At 38.8% G+C, this 26,466-nt stretch overlaps 1 protein-coding gene across 1 annotated transcript in view; it reads left to right on the forward strand.

Moving 5' to 3' along the window:
- Nucleotides 1-4,148: 4,148 nt before the first annotated feature.
- Nucleotides 4,149-26,466, forward strand: part of LOC129554575 (interferon-induced very large GTPase 1-like) — a 51,674-nt gene continuing 29,356 nt past the window's right edge. The window contains exons 1-2 of the mRNA XM_055423477.2: nucleotides 4,149-4,272; nucleotides 16,987-17,057. The gene's annotated coding sequence lies outside the window, so the exon portion shown is untranslated. The remainder of the gene's footprint in view (nucleotides 4,273-16,986; nucleotides 17,058-26,466) is intronic.

Here is a 26,466-nt window from a genome sequence, read left to right on the forward strand (position 1 = left end):
TCAATGAAGCAGAAATAGATGTTTTTCTGGAACTCTCTTGCTTTCTCCATGATCTGCTGGGAAAGGCTGGGGGCGGGAGGAGAAGGGGACGACGGAGAATGAGATGGCTGGATGGCATCACCGACTCTGTGGACATGAGTTTGAGTGAACTCCGGGAGTTGGTGATGGACAGGGAGGCCTGGCGTGCTGTGATTCATGGGGTCGCGGAGAGTCGGACACGACTGAGCGACTGAACTGAACTGAACTAGCAAGTACATCAAACCTAAAGAGGCAGCTTTCCAGAATTTCTGATTTACAGTCAAGTCATATAGAAGTTGAGGGTAATCTGGGATCTACTGCCTGAAATTGACATGTGAAGCCAGTGGCAGTCTCCTGGGATTGAGCCCTTAAACTGTGCAGCCTGACAATACATTCAGAAAGATACATAGTGTCAGAATCAAGCTAAATTGTAAGCCACCCGGAAGTGCTGCAGAATTGCTTGTTGTGGGAAGAGCCCCACACACATCTGGTGTTGAAACAAAGAAAAACTGTTTTTTTCTTTTTCTAAAACACCTAGGTTGTCTGATATTTTCTTCCTCTTTTTCCTCTCTTTTGATGGGATACAGTGCAGGTGACTCAACATGTGCCACTTGGGTGTGTAGATTATTTCAACCTGAAAGTAAGGAAGTTCCAAAAGACTCAGAAAGAAACTTTCCACTTCTGCCTAACTGCCTAAGAGAACAATATAGAGCCTGTTCCAGGAGGGAGATACCACTAAAGATAACTATACAACACTATATATAACTATAGTATACTATGAGCTAGGTGTGCTAAACAGGGAGGAACTTAGCTAGGCCAGTTTGATCGAAGTCCTCTCTGTGTCCTATTCTCTCTAGATTGACCCGCGAACATTTGTTTAACAAACATTAAGTCTCTATGTTGTCCTGTGAATTACTTTACTTCCCTTTGAAGTCCCAGATGCCTACCTCTTTCTCCTTAGTCCAGTATGAATTATAAAATTACCTCACCTTGCCTTACTATCTTTCAAATTTCTCATGCCTATGTTAATTCTCCAGGCATATGTATTAAACTTATTTTCTACTGTGAACGTCTTATGTCATTTTAATTATTTGACTTGCCAGAACAAATAAAAGGGGAAACAGAAAAATGCCACCACCTCTTTTTTGTTGGCAAGTATCACCCACCTGATTTCAGAACAAGCCAACAGAGTCCCTTAACGGACATATTCTCTTAGTCAAAGAAGAGCCAATTAGAAGGAAAGACTCAGGAGAAAATGTCACACAAGAGAGACCCAGTGATCTCAGCTGCCCTTTTCACTGTAATCAATGGGTTAGAGATGGACTGGTTCATGCCAAGATTTTTAGCTGATGCTAAAAGAAGGGCTGAAATTAGGGTGAAGCAAGTGAGGTACCCAGACTACAAAATTCAAACCTCTCTCACCCTCAAGTTCCTTGTGCCCTAAACTCTTCTCTTGCCTCACCCTAGTTCCAGCCCTGGGTGCCTGGCTCTCTCTAGCATCACTGTGGAGGACTGGGTGATTTCCTTTTTCCTCAGTTTATTCAGAATAAGGCTATAATTTTTCAAAGAGAACTTAAGATAAAAACTGGCAATAAAAAAAGAAACAAAAAAGCCCGGAGAAAACATCTCTCAAAAAACATTCACTGGTCATTGAACCGAAGTTCATGTTAAAAACAAACATTTCCTGGAACTGAGAGATAAGTGAAAAAGAAAGCAAAAGTCTGTTTTCTGTATTGGGCGTTGACAAGGAGTAATGGGAGGGAAGTGTGTGATGAAATAAACTTGTTTTCAAATCTGATTTCATTCCAAGGGATTGCTTTAACTCCTTCACTAATTTATACATTTACTGAAATCTTACCATACACAGAAAATCTACTCACTCTGTGAGAGAATCTGAGGTGCATCAGACAGACTCCATGATCTCTAGACCCAAAGCATAGCCATAGAGAAGACACGGGCACTGACACAAAGCCCAGTGCAAGGATGCAAAAACACGTACTCACACAGAAACACTCAGAGGTGCAGACTAAAGAGTGGAGGGAACTCTGCCACTAAAGACACGTCCAGTGATATTTCTTGTTCTGACAGATTCGATCATCAAACGAATTGTGTGCTGGGGGAAAGAATTCATACGTGAACATCTGCTTCAGGCCAAGCACTGGGTGAGGTTAACCTACCTTATTTTATCCTCATTAATATTATGCGAGTGGATGGTGCTGCTGACACAAATTCATTCCACTACTCGACAGCTCCTCATTACTTAGGTCACCTTCTCCACACTCATAAGCAAATATACCTAGGAAATGCTGGATCCTGGACTCAAACTAATGGCTAACATTTAAACTCTGGCCTACTAGAAAACACTTTCATTCCTAATCTAAAAGTAGGAAAAGGGAAGTTTTATTGGAAGGGTACCATTCCAGCCCTTCTTATACCTTCCTGTGTCTCACGTCACTCACTGAAATAGCTATTAATATTCTCACATATAACTGAAGACATACGCTAAAACAGACCAATCATTTTCTTACTCAATCATGACATTTTGTTCATCTATATGGTTCATGCACTATGTTTGGGATACAAAGACGAATAAGACGGATCCCCCACAACTGGGAGGAACAAAGGGAGGTGGGATGTTTGAGGTTGGGGGATGGGAGAAATGAGGTAGACAAGCAGCAGTCACAGTGCAGCACACTGTGACAGGAGCATCGTCAGAGTGGAGTCGGTGCTCTGAGAGCACAGCACAGACAGCTCAGTATAGGCCCGTGTAGGGGAGACCTGCAGGTGCACTGGGAGTGGAATGGGGAAATATGAGATGACGTGGGGAGACTTTCTAGAGGCCCTGGGAAAAAATGAGCATGACATTCTCCTCCAAGAAGACATGTGCAGACATATACAGTTTGAAACAGAGCAACAATGGAGCAGGCGGTACTGTCTACAAGCAAAATTATAATGAATTAAATCATTGAGTAAGATAATAATAAAAAATGAGACAAAATGCTTTACATGAACTGTGTAAGGGAAAACAGATTTTTAACATTACTTAAAAGCTCTGCTTCCCTTGTAGCTCAAAGAATCTGTCTGCAAGGCCGGAGACCTGGGTTCAATTCCTTGGTTGGGAAGATCCCCTGGAGAAGGAAATGGCAACCCACTCCAGTATTCTTGCCTGGAGAATCCCATGGACAGAGGAGCCTGGCAGGCTACAGTCCTTAGAACTGCAAAAGTCGGACATGACTTAGCAACTGCTGCTGCTGCTAAGTCGCTTCAGTCGTGTCCGACTCTGTGCAACCCCAAAGACAGCAGCCCACCAGGCTCCTCTGGCCCTGGGGTTCTCAAACTACTACGAAAATTCTAATATAAAATCAGAGAACAGTAAAATTCTCTTTCTCACTAAAAACACACAGTATGCTTTTAAGAATTTAGCTCATGAGAAGAGTTGACTCACTGGAAAAGACCCTGATGCTGGGAGGAATTGGGGGCAGGAGGAGAAGGGGACGACAGAGAATGAAATGGCTGGATGGCATCACCGACTCAATGGACATGAGTTTGAGTGAACTCCGGGAGTTGCTGATGGACAGGGAGGCCTGGCGTGCTGTGATTCATGGGGTCGCAAAGAGTCGGTCACAACTAAGCGACTGAACTGAACTGAATTGAAGTGTTGAATCATTCACATCAGCTAATACAGTTTTGAAACTTTGTTAATTTTCAAATCAATCACACAGCTAGAACATTAAAGCAGTTAAAGCAAGTTCCCTGAGGAAGACATTCTAATGTGCCCTTGTCTCTTTTCTGAAATTCCCTATCCTTTTTCTCCTATGTTCTTAATCTGATGCCCATCCCAGGCCTCCATAAATAAACATGCACACATACCTCTCCCCCCCAAATATTAGTCTTCCATTTGCAATAACCTTAACACCCAGGAATCACAATGTAAACACAATTATAAATCACAATTATCTAATCATAATTATATAAATAAATATAAATCACAATTATAAATGGATGAATGAACAAATAAATAAATAAATGAGTAGGATTCCTTAAAATCAGCTGATTTTTTCAAAGAGGGGAAAAAAAATACAAAAGTGAAACCAGTTTTTCACTTCCTGCTTGCCCTTTTACCACAAAAGGAGCTGAAGTCTAGGCTGGAGACTTCGATAAGCAAACTGCCAGACTCGGGGAAGGAACCTGCTCTGCTTTCTCGCTCATCTCTCTGAGCAAACTGAAGACAGGAGCTTGGCCTCAAGGAGACAGGTAAGTGAAGGAAAAGGAGAGAAATGGGTAGACAGAGGGATACAACAACATACTCAGAGACTAAAATAAAAACAGAAATTGATGGAAACGGGAATAGGGACAGTCAGAGATCAAGGCAGATTAAGGCATGATGAGAACACAAATATGAATCTAACGTTCTCATTGTTCCAATAAACAGCTCCAAATCTGAGGGAAAGGGAGTACATTATCAAAAGAGACAAACAATCTCAAATAAAAATAAATCTACACTTACATAAAAAGAGACTTCATTTGAAAGGATTATTGCAATAAAGGGAAACAGACTATTGTAATAAAGAAAAAAATCTAATAAAATAAAATAAATCTACACTTACATAAAAATAAAATAAAAATAAATCTATATTTACATAAAAAGAGATCAAATAAAAATAAATCTACACTTACATAAAAAAAGACTTCATTTGAAAGGATTATTGCAATAAAGGGAAAGAGACTATTGTAATAAAGAAAACAATTCAAACAGAACTGCAAGCATCTCAAAGGACAAAAAGAAAGGAATTTTCTTTTGTAGAGAAGGGTCAACAGGCTAGAAAGAACACAGAATAGAGGGCATGTATAAAAGGAAATATTTTTATTCTTAGGAGGGATCATAAAGGAGGGGTTGTATGCTGGATCAGGACGAAGATGGGTCAACCTTAAGGGGGCCAAAAAGGAGAGAAGTTTAATTAATATTCAGTTTCAAACACTCCAATTGATCAGGGGGACAAACAGCTCAGTGAAAGTTTCATGAGGCAAAGAATGGAATTTTAAGGGTCTTTGTCTGATGGTATATTTAAAATAAGTAACCAAGAAAGATCTATTGTATAGCAATAAAGAAAGAGAGAAAGAAAAGCAGTTAATATTTTAAAAGGGGGTCTGTGTCTGGCCTCCTTATAAGTAATAGGGGAACACACAAATGAGTCTTACCTAAGTCATATGCAAAAAGGTGGCTCTTTGCAGTAAGTTAATTCTCAGAACACAAAGGTTATATGGAGTTCTTTTAACCATCACTGCTTTCCAAGAGCAAAGGACTCATGAAAAGTTTAACTTTATTATGACTCATGTAAGTAATGGACAGAGGAGCCTGGTCGGCTGCAGTCCACGGGGTCGCTACGAGTCAGACATGACTGAGCGACTTCACTTAATGGCAACCCACTCCAGTGTCCTTGCCTGGAGAATCCCAGGGACGGGGGAGCCTGGTGGGCTGCCGTCTGTGGGGTTACACAGAGTCGGACACGACTGAAGTGACTTAGCAGCAGCAGCAGCAAGTAAGAGGTGCTATGGTAAATACAGAGAAGAAGGGAACTAACTGGACCTGGAAGAATAAAGGAAGGCTTCACAAATAAGGAGAATTGGGTTAGGAGTATAGTGTCCTGGGAAATGCTCATCTAACATAATATTTTGCTGATCTAATATTTGAATTGATATAAAACAGATTAACAGAACAAAGTTAAGTTTAATTACATACTTACAGAATCCCCACCAAGACTCAAAGATGGTCTGGCAATTGAGGCCTATATACCATCTCAAGATAAGGAGAAGGCAGTAGGGGTCTGGGGCTTCAAAGACGAGGGAGACAATTAAGAAGATGGGAAGAGCAAATGATTGGTAAGCAAATGCTTGCAATGCTGTGAAAATATGTCTTTCTGATAAAAAAAAAAAAAAAAGCTGTCTGTGATAATAGCTCTTTCTGGCACAGTATTAGTCGCTCAGTCACTCCAACTTTTTGCTGCCCCACAGACTGTAGCCCACCAGGCTCCTCTGTCCATGGAGTTCTCCAGGCAAGAATACTGAAGTGGGATGCCATTTCCTTCTCCAAGACTTTCTGGTACAGGCCCTCTATATAATTCTTTTAGGCAGTACAAGGAGAGGTAAAAAAGCTATTCCTGAGTCCGCTGGGTCTTAACTGACTTCTGCTCAGAATAATTCACATGTCAAAGTGGCAGATTTGGAGGTGGCATATTCTGTTCCACCCCAACATACAGGGTTAAAAAAACTATGAGATTGAGGAAAGATGACAGAGTACAGCTTTTAAGGGAAGAAAGTGAACTAGAAGTTCAGAAAAGGAAAAAGAATGGTTGTAAAAAGAATTGGGTTGGGACTTTCCTGGCAGTCCAGTGGTTAAGACTTCGCTCTTTGAGGTTTGACCCCAGTGGGAGAGCTAAGATGCCGCCTGTCTTGCAGCTAGGAAACCAAACCGTAACAGAGAAGTAATATTATAACGCAAGGCTCAGACAGGTGTCTGCCTACAATGCTGGAGACTCAGGTTCAATCCCTGAGTCAGGAAGATCCTCTGGAGAAGGAAATGGCAACCCACTCCAGTACTCTTGCCTGGATAATCCCACGGACAGAGGAGCCTGCTAGGCTACAGTCCATGGGGTCACAGAGTCGGACACAACTGAGCGACTTCATTTCACTTCACTTCACTTCAAAGAAAAAAAAGGGGTGACTGGGTTGATTGTTACCAGGTGTGAGGGGGATTGAACGCTAGGGCCAAGTAATTTGATCATATCATAAACAAATGAGGACTTTTCGAGTTTTGTAAACAAGTAAATGACTTGCCTATGAGTTTCAGGATGCACTGTGAAAGGTGAACCATACAAGGATAGAGATACAGATTCAAGAGCTTCTTATACAGAGCAGTCAAATAGGACAAACTAATGCCCGGCATTTAGCAGGTAACTAACGGACATAGTTTAGGTGGAGAAGGAGGAAAAAATGGCTTCCAAGAAATAAAAGGTGCCCACATCACCATTTGCCCATCAAAATGCAATAATACCCCCAAAGGGCCAGAGTTAGGAATTCAAAATAAGTTTCTAACTGGATAAGCCATTCAACACCATAAATCCAAGTCCAAAGAGAAGCTGCAGAAATAGTATAATCTACAATTGGAGGTAGAGATTTAGAGGCAAACTAACATTTTGTTACTTTTTTCTTTTTTATTGAGATATAACTCACATATAATATTAGTTAAGCTGTGCAACATGTTTCTGTATGTCTATATATTGCAAAATGATAACTCACCACAAGCCTAGTAAACATCCATCACCACACAGTTATAGTTACTTTTCCTTATGAAAAATTTTAAGGTCTTCTTAGCAACTTTCAAATCACAATACTGTATTATCAACTATAGTCATCATACTGCATATAACATTCCCGGGACTCATTCCTTTTATAACTGGAAATTTCAGCCTTTGTACCTCCTTCACCCATTTTCCGTCCTTCTCCCCCAAACTCTGGCAACCACCAACCTGTTCTCTATATCATTTAGCTTGTTTTTGGTTATGTTATGTTTTATTTTAGCTTCCATATGTAAGCGAGATCATATGGTATTTATCTTTGTCTGACATTTTACTTAACATAATGCCCTCAAGGTCAAACCATGTTGTCACAAATGGCAGGATTTCTTTCTCTCTCTCTTGTTTGTTTTTTTTTTTTTTTGCTGAATAATATTCCATTAGAAATGTACCGCACTTTCTTTATCCATCTATCCATCAATGGACATTCATGTTGCTTTCAACCTTGGTTATTGTAAACAATGCTGGAATGAACCTGGTCAGGGATGGAGAGGATCTTTTCAAATTAGTATTTTCTTTTCCTTTAGATAAATACCCAGTGGTGTCACTGGTGGATCGTGATATTTGATAGAAACTGGAAAAGGCTAGACGCTGCATAAAGAGCCTAAAGCAGCTCACGATTAGCAGCAGAGTCTTTGAACACATATCCTCTAACTACATGATCAAAGCAGTCTCAGGTGACTCTCCATCCAATTATCTGATTGTTTCCTTGCTAACACTTAACCTGAAATATTTTGAAGTTTATGGCCTGCTTCCCTCAGGTAAAGGTAAACGCTGTAAAGGCAGGTAAAGGTAAACAGTGTAAACACTGTAAAATTTTTCATCATCAATAACCTGCCTTATTCATTAGTCAACACATAGTACCTAAAACATTTCCCAGCATGCTGAAAGCCCTCAATAAATATGTGTGAAATAAATGCTGACATTTAAAAAATCTTTACCAAACTTCCAATCAGTGGTACTTGTATGATCTCATTCACTCAAAGGCACATTATCATGATGGGTACAAGAGAGGAGAGATGGCCAACAAAGAGGAGCTTCCAGATTTAACAGGATAGAAAACTGGAAAGGCTCTCTGGACTGGATAATTAGAAAGTGAATATCAGGTTTCTAGAGAACTTTTTCTAGAAAAAGGTGAGGGCAGAATTGAAACTAAATAATAATAAGTGCATAGGATGCATTCATCAATTTATTTCATCAACAAACATTTACTGAGCCAGAAGTGCTAAATTTGAAATTCCTTTTTGAGAAATCTGGCAATAAAAGAAATATAAAGAAAAGCTTATGGAAGAAGCAAGATCCACTCTATATTTAAACAAAATGGAAGATGTGTGTTTTCTTACCCAAAGTGAAGCAACCACAAAAGTAAAATACTCAAGATATTTTAGGCCCAAGATAAAGAAAAAAAAGAAAAACCCCAATGGGAGGTGAGTAGCAGCAGGATTTAGAAGACAGAGTTCATATGGCAAAGAGGTTAGGGATGCCTCTTCCTTAAGGACCAGAGGGAAGGACACAAGAATGGATAATAGAGTCGTAATTTGAAGGTGACAATCTTTGAAGATGAGGAAGGTCTACATAGCTTCTAACTCTGTAGAAATGGAAAGGGACGTCACCAAATGAGAGGAGCCTCAACTAATGCTCTCTTTGATGTAATCTTTCCTGTATTCATAGACCCCTCTCAATGCTTCTGGACTATTGATTCAAAGGACCTACTCAGCCTTTTTCATATTTATCTCTTTAACCTCATTGTCTCGAAAAGTGCCTGGCACTTAGGACTAGACCAGTAAGTGTAAATTATATGTAAAATTATGAATATGAGTTGTTTGATTGTGGGAAGTGAAGAAGAGAATGAAAAAGAATCAAACTAGACTTGTTTGGGGCCCGAGACACTGGGAAGATGGCAATAGAATGGATGCATTGAGAGAACAAAAGGCAGAAAGAGGTTTAAACAAGTTACTGGATGCAAGCTGGGATGCACTTATATTCCACCTCAAGGGTTTCTCCTGCTGGTAAGAAGTACAACTCTGTCCTAGCCTGTTCCCATGCTGGTTTCACATTCTCTTGGTCCCCAGGGATTCAACCTTTTTCTTCAGTCTCCTCAGTTATCCAAAAACATCCTCTACACACTTGGCTGCTCCTGGTTCAGGTCCCAGTTCAATTTCTTTCTGTCCTCAAGACAATGTCGCATGTTTCAACTGTAGCCAAGGCATTTGCTACTAATCGCTAGGTACATGAAGACAAAAATGTGAAAACCAAGGAAAGGGAAAAGATCTCCTCTTGCTATGTGGTTTTAGAATGCTCCCAGAAGCCTCACTAGTCTAAAAGCAAATTAGAATATGGGAATAAATGGTCTCAAGGAAGTCACATCTAAGTGTAAGCATACACTCCCACATAAATGCCCCTATGTTCTTGCACTCAAAAGGTCCCACAGAAGATGGAATCATGTGGCTTCCTCTATCCTAGTTCAAAATATTTTATTTTTATGTCAATTTTATTGAGTAATAACCTATGCACAAAAAAATGCATCCATTTCAGGTATACATTTTGATGAATTTTGCCAAGTTGAAACTACTAAACCCTTGAATCTATTCCCACCATCAAGACATAAAAATATTTTCATGATCCAAGTTGAAACTACTAAACCCTTGAAACTATTCCTTCAACCAAGACTTAAAATATTTTCATGATCCCCCAAAATTAATGGCAAGCCACTCCAGTACTCTTGCCTAGAAAATCCCATGGACGGAGGAGCCTGGTAGGCTGCAGTCCATGGGGTCGCTCCGAGTCAGACATGACTGAGCGACTTCACTTTCACTTTTCACTTTCACACATTGGAGGAGGAAATGGCAACCCACTCCAGTGTTCTTGCCTGGAGAATCCCAGGGACGGGCGAGCCTGGTGGGCTGCCGTCTATGGGGTCACACAGAGTCGGACACGACTGAAGTGACTTAGCAGCAGCAGCAGCAAAATTTACAGTGCTCCTTTGCAGTCTTTGCCCCTCCCTCTACTCCAGTCCCGGGCAACCACTGATATGCTTTGGATTACTATAAATTAGTTTGCATTTTATATAAATGGAATAATACAAGAAGTATTCTTTCCCTGATGGCTTCTTTCACACAGCAGAATAAATTTTAAATTCAACCATGTTGTTGCTTGCAAAAGTAGTTATCCACTTCTATTATTAAGCAGTATTTTATTGTATAGCTTATTTTGTTTAGCTATTGGATTAGCCAGAAAGTTCATTCATGGGATGTTACACAAAAACCCAAAAAAACTTTTTGGCCAACCCAGTATCTACCTATTTATGGACATTTTGAGTATTTCTAGTTTTTAGCTATAATGCAAAAATCTACTATGAACATCTATACACAAATCATTGTGTGGACAAAAATTTTTAATTCTCTTGGATAGACACCTAGAAGTGAGTCATATGGTGTGTGCATGTTTCACAAGTGCCTAACAAGTTTCTGAAATGGTTACTGCCATTAGTGGGGCATGTTCTAGCTGCTCTACATCCTCTCTGACACTTGATATCCTCAGTCTTCTTAATTTTAGCCTTTCTAATGAGTTTGTTCTGTTTTCTCATTGCAGTTTTCATTCGAATTTCCCTAATGACTAATGATGTTGACCATCTTTTCATGTACTTACTGACCACTCAATATCTTCTTTTATGAAATCGGCTATTCAAACACTTTGCCCTGTTCTTATTGCATTCTCTTACATATTATTGAACTGTAAGAGTCTTTATATAATTTGGATACCAGCTTTTTGTCAGCTATATTCATTGAAAATATCTTCTTCCATTCTTTAGTTAGGCCTTTACTTGTCTTAATCTAATTTTCAGAGAGCCAAATTTTTCATCTTGATTGTCTAATTGATCAGTTTTTTTATGGCTTATGATTTAGTGTCCTAAGAAAGTTTTGCCCACTGCAAGACCATGAATATTAATATTTTTCACTCTTCTTTCATTCATAAGTTTAATAGGTTATTTTTACATTTAAATATTGGTCTATTTTGAGTTATTTTGGGTGTGGTGTAAAGCAGGGTCAATGATTAGGTTTTTTCCACATGGATATCCAATTGTCCCAGCACCATTTGTTGAATAGATTTTCCATTCCTCTTTGCAAATCGGTGTAGCATATATGTATGAGTGTATTTCTAAATCCTCTGTACTCTTCCATTTCCATTGACCTATATCTGTCTTCATTAATACCATCTTGTTCTTGGTAGCTGCATGTAAATCTTAAAATAAGACAATGTAATGACCTCTTTCTTTTTTTACGTACACACCCAAACCACATATATATGTGCAATTTACTTAGGACAAGAGTCAAAAAAATTCCTATTTCTGAGAGAAGACATCTTGAGTTTGAATAGCTCAAAGCTTCTTGTCAATCTCAGCAAGTTGAAATTGACAGTATTCATGAACTTTAACAAGATAGAGGAAAATATAGATTAGAAAAATGAACAAATATCTGACCTTTTATAACATTTATGTTATCAACTATATCCCTTCTACTGAATTTCTGCTAAATATGGCTGAGAGGCCTATTCTCCACAGTCTTCCTCTTTAGAACCTGAGGTTGCGAAATAGAAAGGAAACTTGGAGTTAGGGGATGTCAGAGAAGACCTCTGAATACAAGTTTTCTGATATTTTTCTGTCACATAGATGTCCATACTTTATCTGTGTTTTTCTTAGACAACAGGAAATTTAACAAAGAATTATGCTCTCCTTTTTTACACAGGACAAGCCATTTAATAATAAGCCTAAGTTTACCTGCTAGTCTCTGAAAATCACCATTTCCCAGGGGCCTGACCCTTACCCTAAAGAACTATAAGTCTTTCTCTAGTCCTGTCCAACTGTACCCTCAAATCTGTCTCAGATTGACCATGTTCAGGCTTTTTAGCTCAAGAAATAACAAACAGGTTCTCAGGGGGTTTTCCATATAAGGTCTGAGATTATCTGCTTTCTGTTTATGTGACTAGGAAAGATTTGAGCCCAATACCATAAAACATGTGCCTATGACTGCACCCTGATTAGGAACAACACAGATTAACTTGACGGTCCTCCTGCGATGGAATAAAACTGCTTTGGTCTTTTCTCCTGGTCTCTGTGATCCTTCCTCCACTGACTAAGGACCGCTCAAACCATAGAGAAGATGGTGCCGTGAGATTAGAGTCTACCAGTATCCACAGTTTAATGAAGTATCACAAATTGACCACGTAAGCATGCCCAGATGGAGTATGAGAACACTGCCCTATTCCAGAACAATCTCTCATACTCTTAGCTACTTCTTATCATTAATCTCTCTATTCTGAACAGTTTACACTAGTCATTACTCAGACTTATGATATTATAAATTCATTTTGGCAGGTATTTACCTTTCCGTATATGGAATCATATTATATGTATTCTTTTGTATTTGGCTTGTTTCAAAACTTAAAATTGTGAGATTTACCTATATTGTTGTGTATCACTTTGATGTTATTTTTATTATTGTATGAATATGTAATTTTTTAATTTACCATGTGACTGTGAAAGGACATCAGGATGGTTTCCAATTGTTTACTTTTATGAATAGTGGTGCTATGAACACTCTGGTGGATATGTCTTGATGTATGTTTATACACAGTTCTACTGGCATATACTTAAGGATGAAAAACTAGACTTCTTCCTGTCACTTATTTGTATGTACCCATACTTTCTTCTTTTGAATTTTTTTGGTCTACTTTCATGATACCAAATGAGTTTTCTTTATTTCATTTTATTATTTCATTAGTTAGGATGATGGACAGAGAAGCCTGGGGGACTACATTCCATGTGGTCACAAAAAGTTGGACATGACTGAGCATGCACACACAGAGAGAGAAAGGAATCACCCTTTTATGTCATTACTAACTTTCCTTTTTATCTGTCACATTCAAAAATAAATTTTTACCAGCTAGATGCATTTTCACTCTCATTACCACCAAACACCCACCCACCCACACCCATACACACAGAGTATCCTCATCTATACCACCTCGTCCTATATTGAGCTAACTAGAATTTTTAAAGTTTTTATTGAAGTATAGTTGCTTTATAATACTGTGTTACTTGCTACTGTACAGCAAAGTGAATCAGCTATACAAATACATATATCCTCTCTTTTTTGGACTTCCTTCCCATTTAGGTTACCACAGAGCACTGAGTACAGTTTCCTGTGCTATAGAGTAGGCTCTCACTTGTTATCTATTTTATACATAGCATGTATATGTCAGTCCCAACCTCCCAATTCATCCCATCCTCCTTTCCCCCTTGAAACCTATGTATTGGTTCTCTACATCTGTGTCACTATTTCTGCTTTATAAATAAGATCATCTATACCAATTCTTTCAAATTCCACATATATGCATTAATATATGATATTTGTTTTTCTTTTCTTGACTTAATTCACTCTGTATAAAAGTCTCTAGGTTCATCCACATCTCCACAAATGACCAAGTTTCGTTCCTTTTTATGACTGAGTAAAATTCCATTGTATATATGTACCACATTTTCTTTATCCATTTCTCTGTTGGTGGACATTTAGGCTGTTTCCATATCCTGGTTATTGTAAATGGTCCTGCAATGAACATAGGGGTGCATGTGTCTTTTTGAAAAATGGTTTTCTTTGGGTAATTGCCCAGTAGTGGGATTGCTGGGTCACATTTTAGTTCTATTTTTAGTTTTTTAAGGAATATTTATACTGTTCTCCTTAATGGGTGTATTAATTTACATTCCCACCAACAGTGTAAGGGGTTTCCCTTTTCTTCATACCCTCTCAAGCATTCACTGTTTGTATGAACTAGCTAGAATTTTCATTATTAACTGTTTTTAATTTTTACCTTACACAATAAAAATCATTTACACTAGTAGCTTTACTTTTTCCTTTACTAATTTGGTTGACAGATAATCTTAGGATCCAAATCATATACCTTAAGAATAGTAAAATTAGTGCTATTTTTAATATTAAAAAATCATGTAGCAATACCATGCTGCTACTGGGAACTCTAACATCCATCTGCTTTTATTAATAATATATCTATAAATAACCGACATTGTTCATTTGTTTAATATTCAAACTCCTTACTATCTATTCTACGAATAGGAGAGTACTTCCAGGATCTATTAAACAGAGTTGTTTCTGTTGTTGTTAATTTCATACAACATTTGATCTAAATTTTCATTATGTACAATCAGGCCTACTACAGTTCTGGGAAATATTCTATTTTTTTTCTTTGATAATTCCTGAAATTATCATAATTTTTCTGACCATATTAGACTCAGTCACACGTCAGCAGCATTTCTGGATCTAGCCTACCTGTCTCCTTAAAAAGCTTTATAGCTCAGCACAGGCCTTTCCGTTTCTTTATCCTTTGAAGTTATAGTCTTAAAAAATTTAAATCAGTTGAACATTCTAGCACAACAGTTTAATTTTCATGTATATTCATTCAAATACTGAGAAAGAAAGAGTATTTCAACTGGAAACTAAGAAGTAAAGAGAGTTAAATGATACATCATCATGTTCAGGCAACAGAAAGGGCAAATTTATTTTTTACACTCCCACCCTTTCTCCACTAAAAAATGTTTTCTTAGAATAGTATTTTTCAAAATGTGATTTACCACTTGAAAGCATTTGTAAAATGAAAGTTGAGGTAGTTATAAAAACCATAGTTCCTGAGCAATAAGCTAGACCTTCCATGTCAGATTCTCTGTGAGTGGGGCTGGGAATCCACATTTTTAAGATGTCCTCAGGTAATCATTATGCAATATAAAGTCTGAAGACAACTACTTTGAAAGATTAAGTCATGTTTTTAACTTTAAATTGGTTTAAAACCAAGTCAAGTTCAATCAGTCAGAAGAGTGAGGACATTACAATCCTTAATACCTGCATTAATTTGCTGCAGTTTCTGCCTTTTTTGAATCGATTCCTGCCTTCTTTAAGTCTATCTCTATAATTTGGCATCCAAATAGACCAGAACTATATGCTTCCCTGGTGACTCAAATGGTAAAGAAACTGCCTGAAATGCAGGAGACCTGGGTTTGATCCCTGGGTTTGGAAGACTTCTTGGAGAAGGGAATAGCAACCCACTCCAGTATTCTTGCCTGGAGAATTCCATAGACAGAGGAGCCTGGCAGGCTACATTCCATGGGGTCACAAAGAGTCAGACATGATTAAGAGACTAGCACATTCACTTCATTTTCATATGATAAGTAAGGTAGAGAAATCATTGATAAAATCTTTCCAGCACCACAAAGAATGGGTAAATAATCTACCTCTAGCCCAAAAGTCCTTCACTGTAGGCAACAGCAAAGTAGATAATAACTAAAAGAATCTTTTCTTCTCCTCATCCTTCTTCCTACTACACATATCTCTACTTCTCTTTCACTGACACAACACCGGTGTCAGCTCTGAGGCACACAAAGCTACAAAGAATGACTCATTGACATTGGAAACTATCAGAACAAGTGGCATATACACAAGTGCTCAGATATACACACTATTTTATTTATATTTTTCTTAGAGAATAAGTAGTGAATAACAAAAGGGGATCTTCAACAATAGTATAGTTCTATGACTATGACTAGATCCTTGCTGGAACTGACAAACTTGATTTTTATGTGACTTCAAAGGATGTCTTCCCAGCTACTCTAGTTGGAGGTGGAAAGGAGGGATCCTGGTATACAACTTAACTATAAAACTTATTTACTCTTGAGGAAAATACTAGTGTGTTCTGGACCTACATACACCTAGTAAAGGCCTCAGCATTCATCTTCAGCAGAGATCATTTTGTTAGGTTACAATAGATGCCAAGGATTCAGTGTTTAGCAAGAATTGAATATATGGACTGATTTCCACATTACACTTTCTGTAGTCAACATAAAATTGTAGTTTTATCATGCTATTTGGTGATCAAATGTTGTGTCCGTTGGGGTATAAACCAATGCTCTCAAATCACAGGCAGATTATCTCCTAACGTGGGGATATATCCATAGTGTATCAGTTCCCTTCAGGGAAGGTAACCTTGAAAAATGTCTTCTGACAGATTCAACTCCTACCCAACACTCAGCACAGTTACTCATGAAGAATGAAGAATGACAGGAGCCTGACAGTGTAACAGGACAGATAGACTCCCCAGCTTTCCATTGTCACAGTATCTGTCCAAATCTGGACCAGACCGTGCAGTGGAGACAATCATTAAGAAGTCTACCCTCCTCTCTATGTGTCATTTTCTGTGCCCTCAAACTGACAGCTCTGAGAATTCTAGGTCAGTAGGTTTGGTCTTAAAGTCTTAGAAGGAAAAAGCAGCTACAGCTACTATCCTACTTTTTTGTTCCTTCCTAACCTGTATGGAGGTCAATGACTATGGGATTTCAAACGCTGAAGAGGCCTTCTTTGGGTTACAATCTCCGACATCTCCTAAAGGAAAGCATCTCCCCATTTTGAGACAACAAGAAAATAATAGAATTGCTAAAACAGCAGAAAAGACACACAGCATCTCCGTTAACTTTCAGTCTATACAAAAATGTTGAAAGTTATTTTCCATGTTCTAGCAATGTTCATAACTAATATTTCCTATTATTTCATGGCAGAAACCTTCAGGAGATGGGAAGTCACTTCTGAAAGAAAACCTACAGGATCAGTTTTCCTGACTGCAGTTGTGGTATGTAGTTTCTAGTTAAAGTAAAAATCAAACAAACAAACAAAACTTGGCCTTAATTTAGACCCTTAAGTCTTGATCTTTCCTTTCATTCTCCAGTTATGTAAGCTTCCCAATATTTACTGGATTTGACATATTATCATTAAACCCTATATTTATTCTCCTTGGAGTGGTGGGTCTGACATTCTACTTTCAGTCTTCCTGGTCTCCTGGAGATTGGAACCTGCTTCTACCTTGGGGAGCTTATCTTTTTCCTATATTTCCATTCTTAGTCCCATAGGATCCTCTAGTCCTTGGGCTTTATTCATCCCATTCAAACAGCCTTTGTCTCTTTTCATGATGTTTTCCCTGATACACTTGCCACTTTTAAAGTTACTTTAGTTCATAGGCCAATCTGAACTGAATATCATCTTTTAAAATTTGCCTCTACCACCGGGAATAGGTATAGGCACCAAATGAATTCCACGTACAGAACAGCTCAGTTACAAATCCTTAGCCACCTACACTCCAAGTCCCTTTGGTCAACTTAAAAGATATCTTGAAGGTTATATGTATCTCCATATAACAGCCATCTTACTTGTTTGGATGGAATACACTCCCTAGGCTATGTTTCTCTCTTAATTCCTGTCTATACTCTACCCTGATGCACTGAAAAATTCCCTGGAATCTAATCTGCATAATATTCCTTCCAAGTTCTCTGGTGTAGGTCTTCAAGTCTGCACTAACAGTTCCTCTCTCCAGATTTTCCTAAACTGTGAAGCATGCTTTTATAAGTAAGAGAATCTGATTCTCCTTTAGCTGCTGCTGCTGCTAAGTCGCTTCAGTCGTGTCCGACTCTGTGCAACCCCATAGATGGCAGCCCACCAGGCTCCCCTGTCCCTGGGATTCTCCAGGCAAGAACACTGGAGTGGGCTGTCATTTCCCTCTCCAATGCATGAAAGTGAAAAGTGAAAGTGAAGTCACTCAGTCGTGTCCGACTCTTAGCGACCCCATGGACTGCAGCCTACCAGGCTCCTCTGTCTATGGGATTTTCCAGGCAAGAGTACTGGAGTGGGTTGCCATTGCCTTCTCCTAGGTGGTGGCAAACTCCTTTAGATCGTCCTCACCTTCAGTGGGATTTACCTCATTGAGTCCCACATCCCTCTGGCACTGAGATTGTGGTTCCAACAGAGACTTTAGAAAAATCGAAAGACAGGAGGTGCTAACATGTATTGAGCTCTTAGTATAAGTCAAATACTGGACTGAGGACTTTACATACTTTACCACTTGGCACAGAGTTGAGGGTAGCTCCATGATTCAAGGCCTACCTAATGACCGCCCTTTGCTGCTAAACAATAGAATGTAGCATAGATGAAGGAATTTTCATATAAAATGAAGGTCCCAAATCAGTTGATTTTGCTTTAACCAAAAGGAAGATTATCCTGGATAGATGCTCAACTTAATTAGGCAAAAGGTCTTAAAGAGAGACTGAGCCCTTCTTCAGAGATAATTTTCCCTTCTGCTGACTTACAGAAGTAAGCTATCATGTTGAAGGAAGGCCTGTGGAAAAGATAATGTGGCCAGGAACTGTGAACAGTCCTAAAATCACAAGAAAATTAATTCTAACAATATGTATGAGCTAAGAGGAGTTTTTCTTGTTGAAACTCTAGATGAAAATACAGCTCAGTCAACACCTGGAGTGCTGCCTTATAAAACCTCGAGTACAACCACCAGCCAAGTCATGCCAGACTCCTGGTGGAAATTGGGATATATCTGTGTTTTGAGATACTTAGTTTGTGGTAATCCATTATAAAGCAATATAAAAATAATACAGATTTTGATGCCTAGAAGTGGCACCTAAAAACTTGGAAATAGCTTTGAAATCAGTCAAGTAAGCAGAGACTAGAAGAACTTTGAGAGAAAGCCCTTATATTTTCAACAGACTGTTGGTAGAAATCTAATCTTTAAGTATGCCACAGTGAGAGTTCAGAAGAAATTGAGGAACATGTTATTAGAAACAGAAGGAGGAAGATTCTTGTTACAAATGATAAAAAGCTTAGCAAAATTATATCCTGGAGTTATGTTCAAGGAAATACTTAAAAGCTGGTTTTATACTTAGGGAGACTTCCAAGTAAAGTGTTAAAAGTGAGTCTTGAATTCTTTTTTCTATTTATGATAATATGTGAGAGGAGAATGATAAATTGAGGAAAGAACTGTTAAACAAAAAGAAATCAAGACCTTATGATTTTGAAATTTCTCACCCTCTGTAAGAATTAAGAGATTCACAGTCTTAATCTCTGTTTAGTATGATTGTACAACTTTTCCCTAAAGCTTCAGAAAGATTAAAAGGCAAAGGAATCAGGCACAGAAATAGGCCTTCCTATCATTTTAAGGATAAAGTTTCCCTATAAAACTAGAAATAAAACTACCATATGACCCAACAATCCTACTAGTGAGCTATATATACCCTGCTGCTGCTGCTGCTGCTAAGTCACTTCAGTCCTGTCCGACTCTGTGTGACGCCATAGATGGAAGCCCACCAGGCTCCCCCATCCCTGGGATTCTCCAGGCAAGAACAGGGGAGCAGGATGCCATTTCCTTCTCCAATGTGTGAAAGTGAAAAGTGAAAGTGAAGTCGCTCAGTCGTGTCCGACCCTTAGCGACCCCACGGACTGCAGCCTACCAGGCTCCTCCATCCATGGGATTTTCTAGGCAAGAGTACTGGAGTGGCTTGCTATTGCCTTCTCCGATATATACCCTGAGAAAATTGTAATTGAAAGAGACACCCATAACCCAACGTTGACTGCACCACTATTTATAATAGCTAGGATATGGAAGCAAACTAGATGTCTATTGACAGATGAATGGATAGGGAAGCTGTGGTATATATATACAACAGAATATTACTCAGCCACAAAAATGAATGCATTTGAGCCAGTTCTAATGAGGTGGATGAACTTAGAGCCTATTATACAGAGTGAAGTAAGTCAGTAAGATTAAAAACAAATATGGTATATTAACACATATATATGGAATCTAGAAAGACAGTATTGATGAACTTATTTACAGGGCAGCAATGGAAACAATCCTAAAAGATGGTGCTGTGGCTTCACTCAATAAGCAGCAAATTTGGAAAACTCAGCAGTAGCCACAGTACTGGAAAAGGTCAGTTTTCATTCCAATCCCAAAGAAAGGTAGTGCCAAAGAATGCTCAAACTACCACACAATTGCACTCATCTCACATTCTAGCAAAGTAATGCTCAAAATTCTAAAAGTTAGGCTTCAACAGTACATGAACTGTGAACTTCCAGATGGTTTTAGAAAAGGCACAGGGACCAGAGATCAAATCGCCAACATCCATTGGATTATCAATAAAAGCAAGAGAGTTCCAGAAAAACATCTACTTCTGCTTTTTAACTATGCCAAAGCCTTTGACTGTGTGGATGACAACAAACTGTGGAAAATTCTGAAAGAGATGGGAATACCAGACCAACTGACCTGCCTCCTGAGAAACCTGTATGCAGGTCAAGAAGCAACAGTTAGAAGTGAACATTGACAATGGACTGGTTCGAATTTGGCAAAAGAGTACGTCAAGATTGTATATTGTCACCCTGCTTATTTAACTTATATGCAGAGTACATCATGCAAAATGCCAGGCTGGATGAAGCACAAGCTGGAATCAAGATTGCCGGGAGAAATATCACAACCTCAGATATGCAGTTAACACCATCCTTATGGTTGAAAGTGAAGAACTAAAGAGCGTCTTGATGAAAGTGAAAGAGGAGAGTGAAAAGTTGGCTTAAAACTCAACATTCAGAAAACTAACATTATGGCATCTGGTCCTATCACTTCATGGGAAATAGATGGGGAAACAGTGGAAATAGGACAGACTAACTTTTTTTGGCTCCAAAATCACTGCAGATAGTGACTGCAGCCATGAAATTAAAAGACGCTTACTCCTTGGAAGAAAGCTATGACCAACCTAGACAGCATATTAAAAAGCAGAGACATTACTTTGCCAACAAAAATCCATATAGTCAAAGTTATATTTTTTCCAGTAGCCATGTATGGATGTGAGAGTTGGATTATTAAAAAAGCTGAGTGCTGAAAAATTGATGCTTTGAACTGTGGTGTTGGAGAAGACTCTTGAGAGTCCCTTGGACTGCAAGGAGATCCAACCAGTCCATCCTAAAGGAAATCAGTCCTGAATATTCATTAGAAGGACTGATGCTGAAAGTGAAACTCCAATACTTTGGCCACCTGATGCAAAGAACTGATTCATTGGAAAAGACCCAGATGCTGGGAAAGACTGAAGGCAGGAGGAGAAGGGGATGACAGAGGATGCGATGGTTGGATGCCATCACCAACTCAATGGACATGAGTTTGAGTAAGCTCCAGGAATTGGTGAAGGACAGGGAGGCCTGGTCTGTTACAATCCATGGGGTTGCAGAGTCGGACACATCTGAGCGACTGTACTGAACTGAATGGAAACACAGACACAGAGAACAGATTTGTGGACACAGTAGGGAAAGGAGAGGTTGAGATGAATTCAGAGAGAAGCATGGAAACACGCATTACCATATGCAAAATAGACAGCCCGTGGGAATTTGCTATATGATGCAGGGAGCTCAACCCAGTGCTCTGTGACAACCGAGAGGGGTGCAATGGTAGGTTGGAGGGAGGTTCAAGAGGGAGGAGATATATTGTTACTTGGCTGATTCATGTTGATACATGGCAGAAACCAACACAATACTGTAAAGCAATTATCCTCCAAATAAAAATAATAAATAAAAATCATTTTAACTACACCCTCCCCAAAAAAGAGGATAAAGGTGTGCTTCACAGATATCATTTAAACTAGATATCCTCTAGGGAGCTTAAGGGTACTGTTTCCTACTATTTCAGCAGGAGGGCAAGCCTTAGAAGGGTTTGTCTGGAAAAGATCGATAAATGTGGCTTCTGCCTAGAGGAGTGAACCCCACTGAAACTTACAGAAGAGCCACAAAGTTCTTGAGAAAATCTGTTCAGCAGAAACACTACCAAGCTGATGTTGGAGAGAGTGTCTGTTTATGTCTGTCAGATATAGCTGGTTTAGAGCATTGTTCAACTCCCCTATTTGCTACTGATCTTCTAATTGTTTACCCATACGGAAAGTACAGTATTGAAATCTCCAACTATTATTTTAGAACTGTATATTTCTGCTTACACTTTTCAATTTTTGCTTCCTATGTGTTAGAGTTCTTTTGTTAGGTTCCTAGGTTTATATTTTCCTGATGGGTTCACATTTTAATCAAAATTTAGTGTTCCTCCTTGCCTCTTGTAACAATTTTTGATTGAGTCTATTTTATCTGATCTTAGCACTGATATCTCAGTTCTCTTTCAGTAACTATTTGCCTAGAATGTCTTTTTCCATTCTTTTACTTCTGACCTGTTTGTCTTGGATATTAAATGAGTCTTTTCTAGACAGCCTATAATAGCATTTTGCTTTTTAATCTATTTTGAGAATATTTACCTTCTAATAGAAGAGTTTAATCCATTTATAATTACTGATAATGAAACATTTATTTCTATGATTTTGCTTTGTCTTTCGTCTGTTTCATATCTTGTTTGTTCCTCAATGTCACCATTAACTGCCTTCTTTTGTGTTTGGTAATTTTGTAGTGTATGATTTTGATTCCTTTCTAATTTATTTTTCTGTATATTTAAAAGTTATTTTAGCATTGGTTGTGCTGGAGCTTACAATTAACCTCACAAACACGTAACAATCGGTTTTGAATTAATATCATATTAACTTCTGTTCAGTTCAGTTCGGTCACTCAGTCCTGTCTGACTCTCCGCGACCCCATGAATCACCGCACGCCAGGTCTCCCTGTCCATCACCAACTCCCGGAGTTCACTCAAACCCATGTCCACAGAGTCGGTGATGCCATCCAGCCATCTCATTCTCGGTCGTCCCCTTCTCCTCCCGCCCCCAACCTTTCCCAACATCAGAGTCTTTTCCAGTGAGTCAACTCGTCACATGAGGTGGCCAAAGTATTGCAGTTTCAGCTTTAGCATCAGTCCTTCCAATGAACACCCAGGATTGATCTCCCTTAGAATGGACTGGTTGGATCTCCTTGCAGTCCAAGGGACTCTCAAGAGTCTTCTCCAACACCACAGTTCAAAAGCATCAATTCTTCGGCAGTCAACTTTCTTCACAGTCCAACTCTCACATCCATACATGACAACAGGAAAAACCATAGCCTTGACTAGACAGACCTTTGTTGGCAAAGTAATGTCTCTGCTTTTTAATATACTATCAAGGTTGGTCATAACTTTCCTTCCAAGGAGTAAGTGTCTTTTAATTTCATGTCTGCAATCAGCATCTGCAGTGATTTTGGAGCCCCAAAAAATAAAGTCTGACACTGTTTCCACTGTTTTTCCATCTATTTCCCATGAAGTGATGGGACCAGATGCCATGATCTTTGTTTTCTGAATGTTGAGCTTCAAGCCAACCTTTTCACTCTCCTCTTTCACTTTCATCAAGAGGCTTTTGAGTTCCTCTTCACTTTCTGCCATAAGGGTGGTGTCATCTGCATATTTGAGATTATTGATATTTCTCCCAGCAGTCTTGATCCAGCTTGTGCTTCTTCCAGCACAGCGTTCCTCATGATGTACTCTGCATATAAGTTAAATAAGCAAGGTGACAATATACAGCCTTGATGCACTCCTTTTCCTATTTGGAACCAGTCTGTTGTTCCATGTCCAGTTCTGACTGTTGCTTCCTGACCTGCATACAGGTTTCTCAAGAGGCAGGTCAGGTGGTCTGATATTCCCATCTCTTTCAGAATTTTCCACAGTTTATTGTGATCCACACAGTCAAAGGCTTTGGCATAGTCAATGAAACAGAAATAGATGTTTTTCTGGAAGTCTCTCGCTTTCTCCATGATCCAGCGGATGTTGGTAATTTGATCTCTGGTGTCTCTGCCTTTTCTAAAACCTGCTTGAACATCTGGGAGTTCATGGTTCACATATTGCTGAAGCCTGGCTTGGAGAATTTTGAGCATGACTTTACTAGGGTGTGAGATGAGTGCAATTGTGTGGTAGTTTGAGCATTCTTTGGCATTGCCTTTCTTTGGGATTGGAATGAAGACTGACCTTTTCCAGTCCTGTGGCCACTGCTGAGTTTTCCAAATTTGCTGGCATATTGAGTGCAGCACTTTCACAGCATCATCTTTCAAGATTTGAAATAGCTCCACTGGAATTCCATCACCACCACTAGCTTTTTTCGTAGTGATGCTTTCTAAGGCCCACTTGACTTCACATTCCAAGATGTCTGGCTCTAGGTCAGTGATCACGTTATAGTGATTATCTTGGTCGTGAAGATCTTTTTTGTACAGTTCTTCTGTGTATTCTTGCCACCTCGTCTTAATATCTTCTGCTTCTGTTAGGTCTCTACCATTTCTGTCCTTTATCGAGCCCATCTTTGCATGAAATGTTCCCTTGGAATCCCTTCTGTAGGTATGTAAAAATTCAGATCCTACATTTCTCCATCCCTTCCCCCTTTATGTTATTGTGTCACAAATTACATATTTCTACTTTGTGTGCCCATTTAACATAGGCTTATCATTATCATTTTATGATTTGTCTTTTTGATCAAACTGGGAAAGAAAAATGAGTCACAAATGAAAAATACACTAACACTGGCTTATATATTCCTTTACCTGTGTTATTTCTTCACGTGGCTTCAAGTTTACTGTCTAGTGTCCTTTCATTTCCTCCTGATGGACTCTTTTTAGAATTTCCTATGGGACACATCTAGTATCACCAACTCAGTGAACATGAAATTGAGCAAACTCCAGGAAATAGTGAAAGACAAGGAAGCCTGACATGCCGCAGTCCACAGGGTGACAAAGAGTCAGACACAACTCAGCGACTGAACAAACAGGACACATCTACTAGTGATGAAATCCCTCAGCATTTGTTAATCTGGGAATGTCTTAACTTCTTTATTTTTGAGTGGTGGTTTTGCCAGGTATAGAGTTATGGGCTTTCTCTTTCTTTAGGTACTTTAAATATGTCATCTCACTGCCTTCTGGGCTCCATGGTTTCTGCTAAGGTGTCCAGTCCTTTTCTTAATGAATCTCACTTAAATAGGACATTCATTTCTCATTTGCTGCTTTCAAGGTTCTTCCTTTGTCTCTGACCTTTAAAAGTTTTATTAGAACATGTCTCAGTGTGGGTCTCTTGTGTTTTCCCTTTCTAGAGTTCACTGAGCTTCCTGAATGTGTGGATTCATGTATTTAATCAAAGTATGACTTGTTGGTCATAGTTTCTTCAAAATTCTTTTACATCCCTTTCTCTCTACTCTCTCCTTATGAAACTTCCATTATTTGTATGTTCTATTATTGATTGTGTCTCACAGAACGCATAGGGCTCTCTTCATTTTTGTTCATTCCCTCGTCTTTATGTTGCTCAGACTGGATAATTTTAAATGATTGGTTTTCAAGTTCTCTGATTTTCAAATTTGACTGCTCAAATCTGATGGTGACATTCTTAGTGAATTCATTTCCGATATTTTAATTTTTAACCTAGAATTAGTTTGGTCCATTTTTATAATCTGCATCTCTTTAGAGTTGTACGCTGTTGGAGGAATATCATTCCCCTGGAGTTACACAATTTTTGTCCATGATTTCCTTTAGTATTTTGAGCATATTTAAACCAGTTGAATTAAAGGCCTTGCTGAATAACTTCTATGACTTGATTCCTCATTGATAGTTTCTATTAATTTTTCAGTGAATGGGTCATATTTTCTTGTTTCTTCGCAAGTTTTTTTAATTTTTGGTGGAAAACTGGACATTTGAATTTTATAATAAGATAACTCTTGAAATCATAAACTTTCTCATGCTCAGGGCTTGTTTTGGTTGGTTCCTGTGGGTTTTGGTTATATGTCTAGCATTTTTCTACCTTTTTCTGTAAAAATATTAGTGCTATGTGCTCTCAGAAATGTGTCCTTCATCTTATGGTAAGTTTGTGCATTGTTTGAGATTTTTTGCCTGGAGACAAAACAAAAACATACCCAATCAAACAATAGCAAGAAAAAACACCTCTCTTTGCATACAGGCTCAGTGTTTAGCATGCCTTCAATGCTTTGTTGTTCAGTCACTCAGTCGTGTCCAACTCTTAAGGACCTCATGGACTTCAGGACACCAGGCTTTTCTCCTGGTGTCCTGAAGATGTCCATCACATCTCCCAGAGCTTGTTCAAACTCATGTCCATTGAGTTGGTAATGCCATCCAACCATCTCGTCCTCTGTCATTCCCTTCTCCGCCTGCCTTCAATCCTTTCCAGAATCAGGGACTTTTCTAATGAGTCAGCTCTTCACATCAGGTGACCCAAGTATTGGAGCTTCAGCTTCAGCATCAGTCCTTCTAATGAATATTCAGGACTGATT

The sequence above is a fragment of the Moschus berezovskii genome, chromosome 14, assembly GCF_049115385.1.
Source record: "Moschus berezovskii isolate FMDL1 chromosome 14, NW_MosBer_1.0, whole genome shotgun sequence".
In the NCBI taxonomy this organism is placed as follows: Eukaryota; Metazoa; Chordata; class Mammalia; order Artiodactyla; family Moschidae; genus Moschus; species Moschus berezovskii.